The sequence below is a fragment of the Vulpes lagopus genome, chromosome X (assembly GCF_018345385.1).
Source record: "Vulpes lagopus strain Blue_001 chromosome X, ASM1834538v1, whole genome shotgun sequence".
In the NCBI taxonomy this organism is placed as follows: domain Eukaryota; kingdom Metazoa; phylum Chordata; class Mammalia; order Carnivora; family Canidae; genus Vulpes; species Vulpes lagopus.
Window position 1 is genome coordinate 20,305,346 of NC_054848.1, and position 14,122 is coordinate 20,319,467.

Here is a 14,122-nt window from a genome sequence, read left to right on the forward strand (position 1 = left end):
TAGTTGAACATAGACGCCCAAACAACTGAGCCACCTAGGTGCCCCATCTCTTCAAATTTCTTATTTCTTTTTCTATTGAGGGATTTTATTTTATTATTATTATTATTTTAAATACTTTATTTATTTGAGAGAGAGACAGTGCATGCATGCAGGCACACACACAAGCAGGGGAAGTGGCAGGCAGAGGGAGAAGGGGAGAAGCAGGCTCCCCGCTGAGCAGGGAATTCCAAGATTGTGACCTGAGCCTTCCTAGCAGAAGGCATACACTTAAACACTTAACTACTTAACCAACTTAGCCACCCAGGTACCCCTATTGAGGGATTTTAAACTTACTATAAACTTCTAAACATACTCGCACAATCTTTAGTGTTCTGCATCCTTGCCAGCACTTGTTTTTCTCAGAACTTTTAATTTTCGCCAGGTGAGTGTGAAATGGTATCTCATAGTGGTTTTAATTTTCATTTCCTGAGTATTAGTTGAGCATCTTTTCATTTGTTTGAACTCTTTGGCTTTCGTGCCTGAGTTCCCTGTATGTATACATACATGTTTTATATATGCGCCCTTTCTCTGGGTTGTATGTCTCTTGCTGTTTCTTCTTAGGTTTTCAAAGGCTAATCCTTGTTTGGTCATTTGTGTTGCAGATGTTTTTTAGTCTGTGGTTTTCCCTTTAACTTTATTTGTGGTCTTTGGGTGTGTAGAAGTTTTTTTTTATTTTAGTGCCAAATAATTTGATTTTTTTTCTTAAGAAATCTTTTCCCTCTTCCAATAATAGACTGCCCAGCTTTTGGTTTCTTATTTAGATTTTTAATCTTTCTGGAAATTATTTTTAGGGATGCTATAAGTTAGGAACCCAGTTTTGTATTTGTCTATTTGCTTCCTTTGGAGTTGTTGAACCTGTTCCTGTATTCCACAGATTAGCAAACTGACCCTTGGGCTAACTGATCCACTGCCATTTTTTGTAAATAAAATTTTATTGGGCCTGCATTTGTGTTAAGCACAGCAGAGTTGAGTAGTTGCCACAGAAACTAAATGATCTGCAAAATTAAAATATATCCTTTCTAGTCTTTTACAGAAAAAAATTTGTGTACCTCTGGTCTAAAAGAGGAAAGTCACCCTCCTTTTTAACACTGTGCCATGGTAGGTGAAAGTAGAGACAATTATAGGAAAGGTAGTAAGAAGGAAGGAAAATGATTTTTCAGACATATAGAGGGTTTGAGGTTTTCCTTTGCTTAGATTGTCATATGAGAACTTCTGTCAACCCAAGTAGAATGCAGGAGAAGCCTTTGAATCCTCTGAGGTTATACACAACATTTTGTGTCTGTGCACATGTGTACATTTTGGGGGGAGAGGGTGCATAGTATTTAAGACTTCTCACAGGGGAACCTGATGCAGAAAGGATGAAGAACTGCTGGTTCTCAATGTTTCCTTCCTGCTGTCTCCTTCTGTAGATTGAAGATCACCTTAAAAATGGATGCTTTTGTCACCTAAAACGTAGCAGTATGAAGAATTTTCTTGCTACACCAGACCCATGGAAACTGGGGGGGGGGGGGGGGGGGGGTGGGGGTGGGGGGGTGGTAGGAGGGAATAGTTCTACCTTTTTCTCCAGAATTCTAATATCCACCATTAAGACTACTTTTAACTTCAGCTGACCTACTAACATTTTGATTTCTTTAATTTAAGAGGAGAATTTCTTTTAAGGCGGAGATGAAGGTTTAATATATTTTGGCAGAATATATTTTATGTTAAAAAGCAGTATCCTTTTTCAGTGATCGCAGACTACTTACCCCTTTTGAAGTTGTTTACATTATAAGATTCTAAGTCAGAAACACTTTTTATTCCCTTTTTATTGTATTTCAGGGGTGCTTGGGTTCTAAATTTTTTGCAATTCTTCAAAACTAATAATACTATTCAGCGTTATTAATTCATGCTTACTAATTCAGAATCTGTGGTGATTCAAATGGAATGAATTGAAATTCTTCATAGTACAAGTTGATAGCTATTCTTGGAGCCTTAGTTCTTTTCATATACCCTTAAATTCTGAAGAAACACCTATTTCTGGTCAAGTAAGTGGCATTTTAACTGCAGATCTTTTATATTGATGAACTTTGAGTAACACCACCATTTGCTCATTCATTTCTCTATATCCTTTCTGAAAGTCGATGAGAAAGTAGTGTTGGTAAATACAAGAATAAGAAGCACTAATTTGGAAATGCCCCATGAGAGGCTGGTCTGAATTATGGTAATGTAGACATTCAATAATTTGAGAGAAATGTTATGAGATTTCCAGTATATAAAATAATTCATACTTTATTAACACATTATTGACATTTATACAGATAATAGGTTACATTTAGGCCTGGTTTAAACTTATATATTTGAAAACACTGGCATAACATTTCTTTCAAAATAGCCAAAAGTTTAGGCTTTTTATTTTTAATCTGAGTGGGTTGACACACAATGTTACATTAGTTTCTGATGTACACCATAGTGATTCAACAAGCTTATACTTTATGCTCTGCTCACAAGTGTAGCTACCATCTGTCACTATACAGTAAGTCATGGGAATAACAGGTACAATATAGGGAAAACAGTCATTGGTATTTTAATAGTGTCATATGATGACAGATGGTAGCAAAACTTTAGACTTTTAAAAATCAGAATGTCCATATCCTTCTTTCTTAATAGTTGGAAACTAACACTTCCAAGAGGCCTGGACATCCTCCTCTGTGTGCTCTTACGGTGCTGCACATTGGTAGATGTAGGAGAACAGAAGGCAATTGATGTTAGAGATAGCTGGGAAGAGGGAGATGAATGAGGTCAAGACCGGCCTGTGAAATGGGCTGAGGTCTGTGAGCCTAAGGGGGTGAAGCCTCAACAAAGGAAGTACCAGTGGACTTTGTTCTTTATCCCATTTACGTTGCCTGAAGTTTCAGGATGATCACTTCATCTTTGTTTTAGGCGAGCTTTGGAGAATCCAAGGAAGGGCCTATTCGTGTTGATACTACAAGTCTTTGTCAAGAAGCAGTACCCTGCCCCCCCCCACACATTATACCCCTGGGTGCAAGGGTAGTAAACAGGTGGTCCTGGGGCTGTGCGGGCTGGCCTCTTCCATCTTTCAGAATCTTCTCAGTACTAACCTGAAAAGTGCCAGGGTTTATTTTTTTTTTTTTTAGGGAAGGTTGAATTTCCTTAGTCTCAATGTGAATTAGTGCGTTTTTTAAACCCACACATTGGGAGTTTTACTACCAGATTTCAGAATGGGTCTGCATAAATTAGTATGAATACTTAAAATTTTTCTTTTTATTAAGAAAACAAAAGCCTACAGCCTCACATGATTTCTATATTCTCCAGTCTCCACTTCCCTTCAGTTTGTGAGGGATCACTCTTTATGTTTTGATGTTCTACCTAGCATCCAATCCTGTGCTCACAAAGTGGATGCTGCTTTGCTGTAACTCTAGGATCACACTGGCCTAGTAGTTTCTGTAGTTACAAATGGATGGGTGTGGAGGAGATGCATTTTTAAAAATAGGATCTTGATATATTTCAGTCTATTTTGAGTTTACAAGAATGGCTTGGATACTCAGAACAGGAAAAAGGATACTTGGTACATTTTTACTAGGTACTCTTATTTGAAAAGGCAGGGATGGTATTTTCACCTATTAAATTTTACTTGTTTAATTATTGAAACCACTGGGGATGTGGCTAAGGATGAGGAGATAAATGCTGTGAGATTGACATTGTGTCAGCTCTGCTGATCTCTGCTGAGACAGAGAGAGTTTCATAACTGTAACTCGACTCACATTAAAGCAAGTCTTGGAAATCTTTCTTCCCCAACCCTCACCAGAAATAGTGACTTTCTCTTAACCCAAATGCAGTCCTCTCACTACATATGTGAATGTTTTATATAAACCTGTTTTGGTATATGTTTCTTTTTCACAAGTTGCGTGTTATTTGACAGGTGTTCTAAAGCTCCTTGCTTTGGCACAGAACCAAGATGACAGAGCAGTAATGATTTTGAAAGTGCCATTCCCTCCTTGTTAAGAGACAAAAAGAAAAGTGTGAAGTTATTAACCACTATTCACTAGTGGCGTAGAAATTGGCGTAAGGTTTAATTGTCTGGTTCTACAGTCTGCATAGGTAATTTCCTGGATAATACTACTCTTAAGGAAAGGAGAAAATACCATATAACTTTATTTTTTTCCTCTCACATCCTTCTTCCTCTTTTTTTCACAAATTGCAGATATAGATGGATTGAAGAGAAAAGATCAATGCTAACCGAAATATTGATCTTTTCTCCAGCTCGCCCTTTTCTCATCTGCCCAGGTAATAGATTTATGGGTGACAAGGTCGCGCTTGGCAGCCTTGCAGGTTTCCCATCCCCCAGATGGTTCAGCTGCCCCAGTGTTTGAACCTGATGGTGTACAAGATGTCACTGCACTGTCTCCTTGCCTAAGCCATGCTGGGTACATTTATTGCTAATTGGAAGAACCTGCTTTCAGCAGCCCTCACCGTCTGGTGGCTTGAGCATACTTTTCACAGCAGTACAGTCAGACCCTTTAGAGACACGTCCATCTCATATTTAAAAACAAAACAAGCTGGTTGGGTTTTTTATGGCTCCAGCTTGGTTAACTGAGGGAAGACTAATAGAATTAGTGCCTTCTGTTTGTCTTTCATCCTTTCAGTAGGCAGTGTGAGCCTGTGTCAATTTGCCATATTGTAAATACTTGTGTTAAATTACAGTGAGCTGAGTTTGGTAAGTTGTGGGAGTTTGGGAAGGCAGAGAGAAGAATGGCTTTATGTATGTGTTTGTGTTGAGAAACTGTTTGATTTTAAGCCAGGGATTCCTGAGCCCTGTGGTCATCGTTTTGGAGATCTTATACCTACTTGAAATTTAGTGACAGTATAGGGTTGTACGCCTGTCGTTCATTTTACTAATTTTTTGATTGAATTGGCTTATGTCCCTTTTAAACTTGAATGTATTAGAGTCTCAGAAAAATTTAAAAATTTTCTTTGAAAATTTTCTCTTAAAAAGCAAAATGAAATAGAAAGTAACTGAAGTAAGTCTCTACTTGCATTTTGAAAAGAACAACAAAGCATGAATGATTTCTAGAATTGGTTTTTGTGTAGTGTCTGGAATTGCTAATTCTTCTTCACATGTTTGGGATTAGTTTTCCGTTACCTGTTTTTATTGGCTTTATTGTTTCACAATGAACAAAAATTGGTGGCTAAATTTTGAGGCTAGGGATGAGATTTTTTTTCCTTTAGGGCTAGGATTTAAGTGGGATGGGAATGGCACACAGATACTAGGTTTTGGTCATAATTTGAAGCGTCAGACATTTGGCTATATTTGTGGCAGGGGCTTTTTGCCCCTGCTGACTTAACCACAGACTGTATTTTCAGCCCTATGCAGGAGGGTGGTATGCCTTCTTTAGGCAGGGAGGAGGAGGATTGGGGAGGGGGCACTTGGGGAAAGGAATAAGCTCATGGGCTATTAATAATGTGCATTGTTCTTAAGGCCACATGTAATATTTCTGTACACTGGCCAACAGGGTAGGGTGTATGTTCTATTTAAGTTGGACTGCCTGGCATGGTGCGTTAGACAGCTGATAATTGTATTACAGGGAAAACTCATGTATTTCTTTCTTAACGATGTCCTGATGGGGCAGGAAAAATAACTCGTTTGTGAAATATTGGCTTAGAGTGGGTGAATATATTTAATTCAATTACTGATTCTTGCTTCCTAGCCAGAAATTCTTCAAGTAATATTTGCTGAGTGTGTACCATGGAGGGAAATGGAGACAAATGACATTGCTTGTGACCTGGAGGCTTGAGATGAAAGCCTTAGGTAATGATTCCAGTAAAACTAGAGCTAGAGCTTAGGAGGCCAAACTCGTGATTTCTTACTAATAAACAAGAGAAAAGATTGTCTTTGGGAGCAAACACCACACAAAAAAGCTGGAGAAAGCCTGAAATGGAAGCCAGAGGTGCTGCACTCACCCTCAACTTGCTAGTTTGCTTTGTATGGCTCTGAGCGAGTCAGTCATTCTGAGCCTCTGTGTTTTCACTTGTCAGAGGGTGCCAATGATGATGATTCCTACCACATGCTGCAGTTACAAAGCACCTTAACAGTATACTATTATTTCTCATATAGCCCAGAGAAAGGTGCCAAGCCCCTCCTACTAGTGTTGGGCATGGTGCTGCTGTGCTGGGGATTTAGTGGTCAATTTAAGTGTTCAAGGACCTTGTCTTCATGGAGTTTTCAGTCTGCTGGGTTAGAGCCATTAAGCAAACAGTCAAATGAATTGTCATGCTGTTCTAAAAGAAAATAGTGCTAACAAAAGGAATTTGAATTTCTGAGTGCTGGTAACACAGGTCCTCTGAGGAATCAAAGTGCCTAGACTGAAGAAGAATCAGGTTTCCTGAACCTCTGTCTGGTACTAGAGCTGAGATCTGAAAAGTTTGTGTTGGTGTTAACTGGCTAAAGGATTGTAGGGATAAGCATTCCAGGGATAAGCAATCCAGGGTGAGGAACTGAGGGAAGGCTGTTATAGCTGGAGTGTAGCAAGGGAGGGGAGAGTGATGGGAGGTGAGGTTGGAGCTGTGGCAGGAGGCCTACTTTGCAGGCCATGTTGAGCAAGGGGCAGGCATTTAGCAGATTCTGTGTGAGGATGGAGGGATTGGCTTCCATTTGCATTGAGAAGATCATCCTGGCTGAGTAAGTTGGAGTGTTTGGAGGAAATGAGGGAAATGAATTAGTAAGCTCTTACAAAAGTATTCCAAGCAAGTGATGGTGGTTGCTTGGCTAGTGTGATGCCTGACAGGGGATGGGGAAAGATACAGACACGTAAAAGAAAACAAATCAGCAAGACCTGGAGGTAGATTGGATGTAAGGCTTGGGATGGGGAAAGCATCAAGGAGGACTCCAGAACAGCTTCTACTCCTGTGTGGCTGACTTATGCAGGCAGATGGATGGGTTATCTTTCACTGAGGTGAAATGGAAGATGACTGGATTTGGAACTGGGAGAGGGAAAGATGAGCAGTTTGATTTTGGACATGTTAATTTTGGGGTAGCAGGTTAGAAATATGGGAGTCATTGGTGTGGTGAAGTAAACTTAGCCATGGACATGGATGAGATTACTTGGGAAGAGGAGAGAACAGAATGAGAAGTGGGTGTATGGCCCAGTTTCCCAGGATTCCCAGTATGGAGTGGTTTGGAGAGGAGGAGGAGAGACTTAAAAAGTTTACTGTCAATCGGATAAGGACAAACATTATATGGTCTCAGTCATTTGGGGAATATAAAAAAATTAGTGAAAGGGAGGGAATAAAGGGGAAAAGAGAGAAAATGAGTGGGAAATATTAGTGAGGGTGACAGAACATGAGAGACACCTAAATCTGGGAAACGAACAAGGGGTGGTGGAGGGGAGGTGGGCAGGGGGTTGGGGTGACTGGGTGATGGGCACTGAGGGCAGCACTTGGCAGGATGAGCCCTGGGTGTTATGCTATATATTGGCAAATTGAATTCCAATAAAAAAAAATTTTTAAAAAAGAAACTACTATGGTTGAGTAACAGGGTAAAATCAAAGAAGAATATAATTATCTGTGACGGTTATTAAAATAATCCATTTTCCAACTAAAAAAAAAAAAGTTAACTGTAGAAGAGCCACCAGAGAAGGAGAAAAGGAAGATGTGGTGTCATGGAAGCCAGTGAAGAGCGTTTCAGGCAGGTGGTAGATGACTGTCAGAAAGAGACTGACAATAAATAGTCTTGAAAATTTTCCAGTGAATTTTGGGATGCATAGGTGATCATGGAGTGAACTGGTGCTTTTTGAATGAAGTGATGGTGGCGAGCGGAATTGCTGTCGGTAGAGATTGTAATTTTCCATGGTTTATGGATGGGGGATTTGAGGCACATAGAAGTAACTTGTAAAACAGCTCAACTAAGTGGCAGGTATGGAATGAATCCAGGCGTAGGCCTGGGGGCTTTGCACTCCCCGCTCTTACCCCTCTCTTGCCAACTCCTGCCCACTAGCTATCTAGTGAGTCCCAGGTGAGTGCAACCCAGATCTGCTTCTCCCTGAGCTTGGGACCCACTGAGTGCTTGTTTCACTTCCCTGAGCCTCAGCTTCCTCATTTTTTAGCAGTGGTAACTATCCAGTGAAGTTGTTGGGAGGGTTAAATGAGGTGATGTTTGTTGATGTCTTGATCTGATTTGATATGTAATAAGCATTCAGTAAATATTGGCTGAAAACTAAACACCTTATGCTGGCGTGCTGCCCTCTCTTCAGAGCCTCTCTTACCCGCTTCTACATTTTTCTGTCACTGAAATGCTCACCAGTCTGGTGTAATAAGGTTAATTTGTATGGTGTTGGTCACATTATTTTCTAATTTGTGTTTTAACTTTGTTGTTTCTTTTTGGGGGGCATTTGTCCACCTACATCACTAATTTCTGTGCTGTCTTTTCCAGTCTTCCTCAAAACTCATTCTCCCTGACGTGTTTAACCTGACCTTTTCTCAGTGTTTAACGTAACATTGTTAGTTTATATTTACATTTATTTAGTCTTGTTAGTTTGACAAGTTTATTCAGTATTTCCAAATAGATTCGGGGCCCAGAGTGTTTTTTTCATGTCCTTTAACCATATCTAGTAGTGGCACAAAGTGGCACACACCAAATATTCTTTTTTTAAAAGATTGATTGATTGATTGATTGAGACACAGAGAGAGAGAAAGAGAGGGAGAGACACAGGCAGAGGGAGAAGCAGGCTCCATGCAGGGAACCTGACGTGGGACTCGATCCTGGACCTCCAGAATCACACCCTAGGCTGCAGGCGGCGCTAAACCCCTGTGCCACCAGGGCTGCCCAAACACCAAATATTCTTGTAATATTTCCAAAATAGTTGTCTTCTTACCCCAGTCCTGAGATCCAATTATTATTAAGTCTTGCCAATGTTACATTCAAAATATTCAGCTCAGACTGCTATGATCTCTGGGCGGCAGGATCAGCACTGCAGCATCCCTTTCGGCATCTCCCTTATACTCTTGCCCCCTCTAATTCATTCTGCACTCAGCATGTTATCTCAATTTTTAAAGTGTGATTGCAGCATGTCATTTCCAGTGGTTTCCTATCTTGGTTCCCCTTGGCCTCCCAGGTCCTGTGTGGTTTGCCTCACTTTCCAACCTGGTTTGTGTTCCCTACCTGCCCTCCCCTCCCCTGCTTTTGCTCACCACCACCGACCACCACTTTCTTTCAGTTCCACACACACATTCAATTCTGTCCTCCCCAGAGAGCCCTGGTGCATCTGGGCCCCTCTGCCTGGAACGTTCCTGTAGAGGCCTGGGGCAGCGTTGGGTGTTTCTCCCTGTCTTTGCGTCTCAGCTTATATTGTACCTTATTGCTGAGGCATTCCTTGACTCCTCTATTTAAATAGGTTGGTTCATCCACCCCCACTTTCTGCCTTCATTTTTATTTTTATTTTTATTTATTTTTTTAAAATTTATTTATTTATGATAGAGAGAGAGAGAGAGAGGCAGAGAGGCAGAGACACAGGAGGAGGGAGAAGCAGGCTCCACGTGGGAAGCCCGACGTTGGACTTGATCCTGGGACTCCAGGATCGTGCCCTGGGCCAAAGGCAGGCGCTAAACCGCTGAGCCACCCAGGGATCCCCCGGCCTTCATTTTTAAATTAAAATTTTTTTCTCATTTTTTATAGAGTAAGATAACATTCATGTAGCCATCTCCCAGAGCATTTAAGATTTTGTCATAATTGCTTCATATTTTCTTTTAACAAAAGAAAGCCTTACAGGTGGTGTCCTCTGTGTTCCCTTCCCCAGTCTCCTTCCCTCTCCAGAGGCAACAACTATTATAAAGTTGGTATGTCTTTCCTTTTTGTATGCTTTGTTACTTTTGAAGGTGCCCATTTAATTGATGTAAATGATATATTTGAATTTGCAGCTTGCTTTTTTTTCTCTCATTGTCTTTATGAACTGTATCTGTGTTGATCCATATAGGTCTGATCATTCATTTGAGCTGCCCTATTCTATCTCATCATAGGAACATGTTGCAGTTTATTTTTCCATGTCTCTAGTAGATGGTCTTTTAGGTGGTTGTTGGTATTTCAGTATTATGAAAAGTAGAGATTCCTGTACTGGTCTCCTTTTATATGTGTGAGAGTGTCCTCTGTCATGTTCTTTTCTTGCTCAGCACCATTTGTTCCCATTTTGGCACTCATCATTTTGCATTCCCTGATTGTTTTCGTGTTTCTCTTCATTGTCTTTATCAGGCTGTGAACTCTATCAGGGTAGAGAGGTTGTTTTACTCAGCCATATGCACACAGCACCTAGCTCGGATGTGGGCACATAGTAGGTACTTGGGCGGTACTTGTTGCATGATTGCTGCTACCTGCCTTCCATCTATCTTATATACTTCATCCCTTTGATTTTTGAACTTCAGTCTTCAGATTATTGAAGAAAGGTGAACCTTGATGAAATGGGTTGCCAAATCCTGTGGGTGGTGAGTGCAGCTGATTAGGTCAATCTGGCATGCAGAGAACCTGAAGAGAAACAAAGCTCAAAAGCAGGTTTAAAGCAAGTTTAGATTAAATGCTTTTTTCATCTCAAAATTTGGAAATGAGAGATGACTTGGAGTCACATGGAACTGGTTTTGGCAAAAAGAGCTGGGTTGATCACTTGTGGGCCCCTTGCACATTTGTAGCATTACCTGTGATTATAGAATTGTGTAAGGCTGAGGGGATTTTGGTATTTATTTTCTTTTTTTTTTTTTTTTTAAATATGGAACGCTTCACGAATTTGCGTGTCATCCTTGCGCAGGGGCCATGCTAATCTTCTCTGTATCGTTCCAATTTTAGTATATGTGCTGCCGAAGCGAGCACTGGTATTTATTTTCTAAAATCATTTTTACTTCAAAATTAGAAAATGAACTATTTATCTGTTAATTTGTTTTTGGAGTGGGATTCATGATAGCCCAGGAGATATGGCCATATCTATAAAGGGACATGAGGAAACCTGTTTATGTTTGAAGCACCATTATTTAAATCAGTTTTTTAAAGTACTCATTTTTGGGGGGCACCTGGCTGGCTTGCTCAGAAGAGCGTATGACTCTTGATCTCAGGATCGTGGGTTTAAGCCCCATGGTGGGTGTAGAGATTACTAAAAAAAAAAAAAAGAACTTTTAAAAAGTACTTATTTTTACTAGGGTCCCCTGAATCAGTGCATGTGTTTTGTGCTTTGGTTTTTGAGACCATAATTGTTTACTTATCATGGACTTCAGATTTAACTGTTTGATGCTCATATACTGAATTCACTTGCAGAGAGGGAAGATAAACTCATAGGAGCAGATAGATTAACCTGCACCCATCTGTTCTTCTTAAAATGGAGATTGCTGCTATAGTCACACCTGGGGCCTTGTTTCCAGTGTAGGACATCTCATTCTGTCCTCTAGGAGCCTGTACAAACCATACATTGATTGTCAGTAATATTTGGAGGTATTTTTTTAGAGGGAAAAAAATACAGTTATAGTTAAGTACGAATGAGTCCGGATCTATTTTTCTTCAGTTTAGAGTATATTGGTTCCCCCTCTCACACTCAGTACATCGTAGTGAATGACAGAACCATATGTGACTGGCCCTAAGGTTGGGTGAGTTATTGTCAAGTTCCAAAGAGAATGAGGATCTGCTCTCACTTTCCCCTCTGTATGTAAATAGTGCATAATTAGATACGCAGCTCAATTAGGGATAATAGTAATATTAGTTAAGATATATTAAACATTTAATGCTTGCTGGATGCTGTCCTAAGCACTGTATCCTAACAGCAAAAACCTACTATGACATATAAGCTGCACTGAAAAAAAAAAAAACACTTGTTCCATTTGTGTAATATGTCAAGAGTCATGATACTATGGAGTTTATGAAAAAGTCTTTTTCAATTTGTTCTCTAGTTGCTGTGTGTGTGTGTGGCAGGTGGCACAGAGGAGAAAATGTTTTCATTTATTAGATGTATAGAAATGTACTGAACTGAGAAAATCTAAATGGTCATGAGCTAGTTATTTCCTAACATCCTGCCTGCTCCTCATCCACCCCTTCAATAAAAGCTTCAGCCTGTTCCTATAAATGGGGGCTGGGTGGAGGCTGGGGCCAATCCTCAATCTTGAGTTAAATCTGAATTTGCCTGATTGTGAGGCAAGTTAGCATGGGCTTTTATGCTCTGATCTCCATTTTATAGATGAGAGAACTGAAGTGGGGAGATGTCAGTAGCTTGCCCAGGGTCACCGGGCTAGTGAATGACAGAACCATAATTCAAATGCAGGCAGTCTGAGCATTCTTAACGGCCCTCAGTGTACATTGCCTGTATTTTTTGCGAGTTTGTGTATGCAACAGGCATCCTGAGAGGGGAGAAAATAGTGTTACATCTTCACAGCGCTTGGAGCCATTTTTATTTGGAAGATTGTATGCCAATTAATAGATACCATTCTGGATTGGTTAGTATTTGTTGCCACAGTAGATGTTCTGTGCATGTGGATGCTCCTTTTATTCCCACAGTCCGGTGACATCAACCGTGAGGGAATTTGAATGATCATAATCACCGTGGCCCTAGGAATGAGATTCTAAAGGACAGGGACTGGGTGGGGAAGTCCAGTTGGAAAGACAAGGATGAGGGGGAACACTTCCTTCTATCGTGTGCGTTTTGTGGCATAAAAATAGTGGTGCCATCCGCCACAGCTGAAACTGGGATGGTTCTGGAGCGTGTCTTTGTGTAGCTTGTCTGTGGTGTTCACTGCCTGTTACAATGGCGAAGGTCGCAGAGTGTTTGCCATAAGCAGAATAAACAAATAGGTCCAGAAAAATGTATTCAGTAATCTTTGCTTGATGAGCAGAACCTAGCGGTTGTTGAAAACAAATGAAGGGGATGAAAACTCCCCTAACTTTTATTTACCAATCAGATTGCATAGGAAAAAAAAATAGCCTATTTTTAGACCGAGGCTCCAATTATGCTAAGCCTTGAGGATAATGAAACAGTCTGACACAAAAGAGTGTGGTGACGCAAGTTTGTGTGGTGAAATTCCAAGACATTCACTGACTTTTTAGGATTCTGCACAGTGAATATTAAGCTCCTGAAGTGTTTGTTGCCCAGAAACAGTGCTTTATTCTCTTACATGCAGTGTAATGAAGTGAACCTGTGTTGTAATTTGTTTCTTGCATGGAAAAGGGAGAGTGAGCACACATCTATCCCTGTATCAGGCCTCTTGTGTTTCCCTTTGATTTGCTGAAGCCACCCAGTCCTACCGTTGTAAATGTTGCATATTGTCTCCTATTTGAGTCACTCTAATTTTTCTGCATGTTCTGTAACAGTGAGGGTTTCCGGTTTTTCAGTTAATTTTATATTGCAGATTTAGCAGATTTGGGAGGCTTTTTCCTGCTGCTCTTTCTTTGGTCTGTGTCTGAATTACCCTTAGCTTTTTGCTCCTTGTTCTTAGGATATCTTTCCTTGGAACTAATTAGTTTGGGGGATTTAAGTGAAATGCGTGCTGGCACAGGGCTTCATTGGCTGCGTCGATGGAAGTTGGCTGTTGGTGCTTTCCAGGCTCACGTTGCCTTTCTTTTTACAGGTTTGGTAATGGGCTTCTGGGTTATCATTCTGCTGCCTGTGATTGTCTTCCAGAAAATGAAGCTGAGGTGCTCGATGCTCATGTGATACAAAGCTTAGAGCTTCCTTGCAAGGCACCTTGGTTCCTTACTTTCTGAATTGAATCCTGCTATAACTTGGGTCCTAAGGGCTCTCCTGGAGTCAGGAGCTCTGCCGACTTCCACTTAGCCTCAGAGTTTTCTTTTTGAAAGCAGTCGCTGGAAGAACTAAGTGCGGGAAGGCAGAAGGAAAGACCTGTCAAACCCAAGAAGCCAAAGTTGTGAGCTCCTGGTGTTGGTGGTTTATGGCAGGCTTTGATGAAGTGGGGAGAGAATGGGTTGTGGAGGAGATAAGAGAGCTTATTAGATTCAGACTGAAGTGCATTGGTGTGACCTGTGCGATACCAGAAAACATAAAATGGCAATGAGATGATTGATAAGGGCAGCCTGGTTGGATGAAGGGGGAGCTAGGAAATGGCGCTGGCTGGC

At 40.7% G+C, this 14,122-nt stretch overlaps 1 protein-coding gene and 1 non-coding gene across 2 annotated transcripts in view; one reads left to right on the forward strand and one right to left on the reverse strand.

Moving 5' to 3' along the window:
- The window catches only part of POLA1 (DNA polymerase alpha 1, catalytic subunit), a 308,927-nt gene that overhangs the window by 63,201 nt on the left and 231,604 nt on the right, over window positions 1-14,122 (forward strand). The gene's annotated exons all lie outside the window — the stretch shown is intronic.
- Window positions 10,779-10,885, reverse strand: LOC121483759. Its single transcript, XR_005985849.1, has one exon. It is a non-coding gene; the product is annotated as a U6 spliceosomal RNA (small nuclear RNA).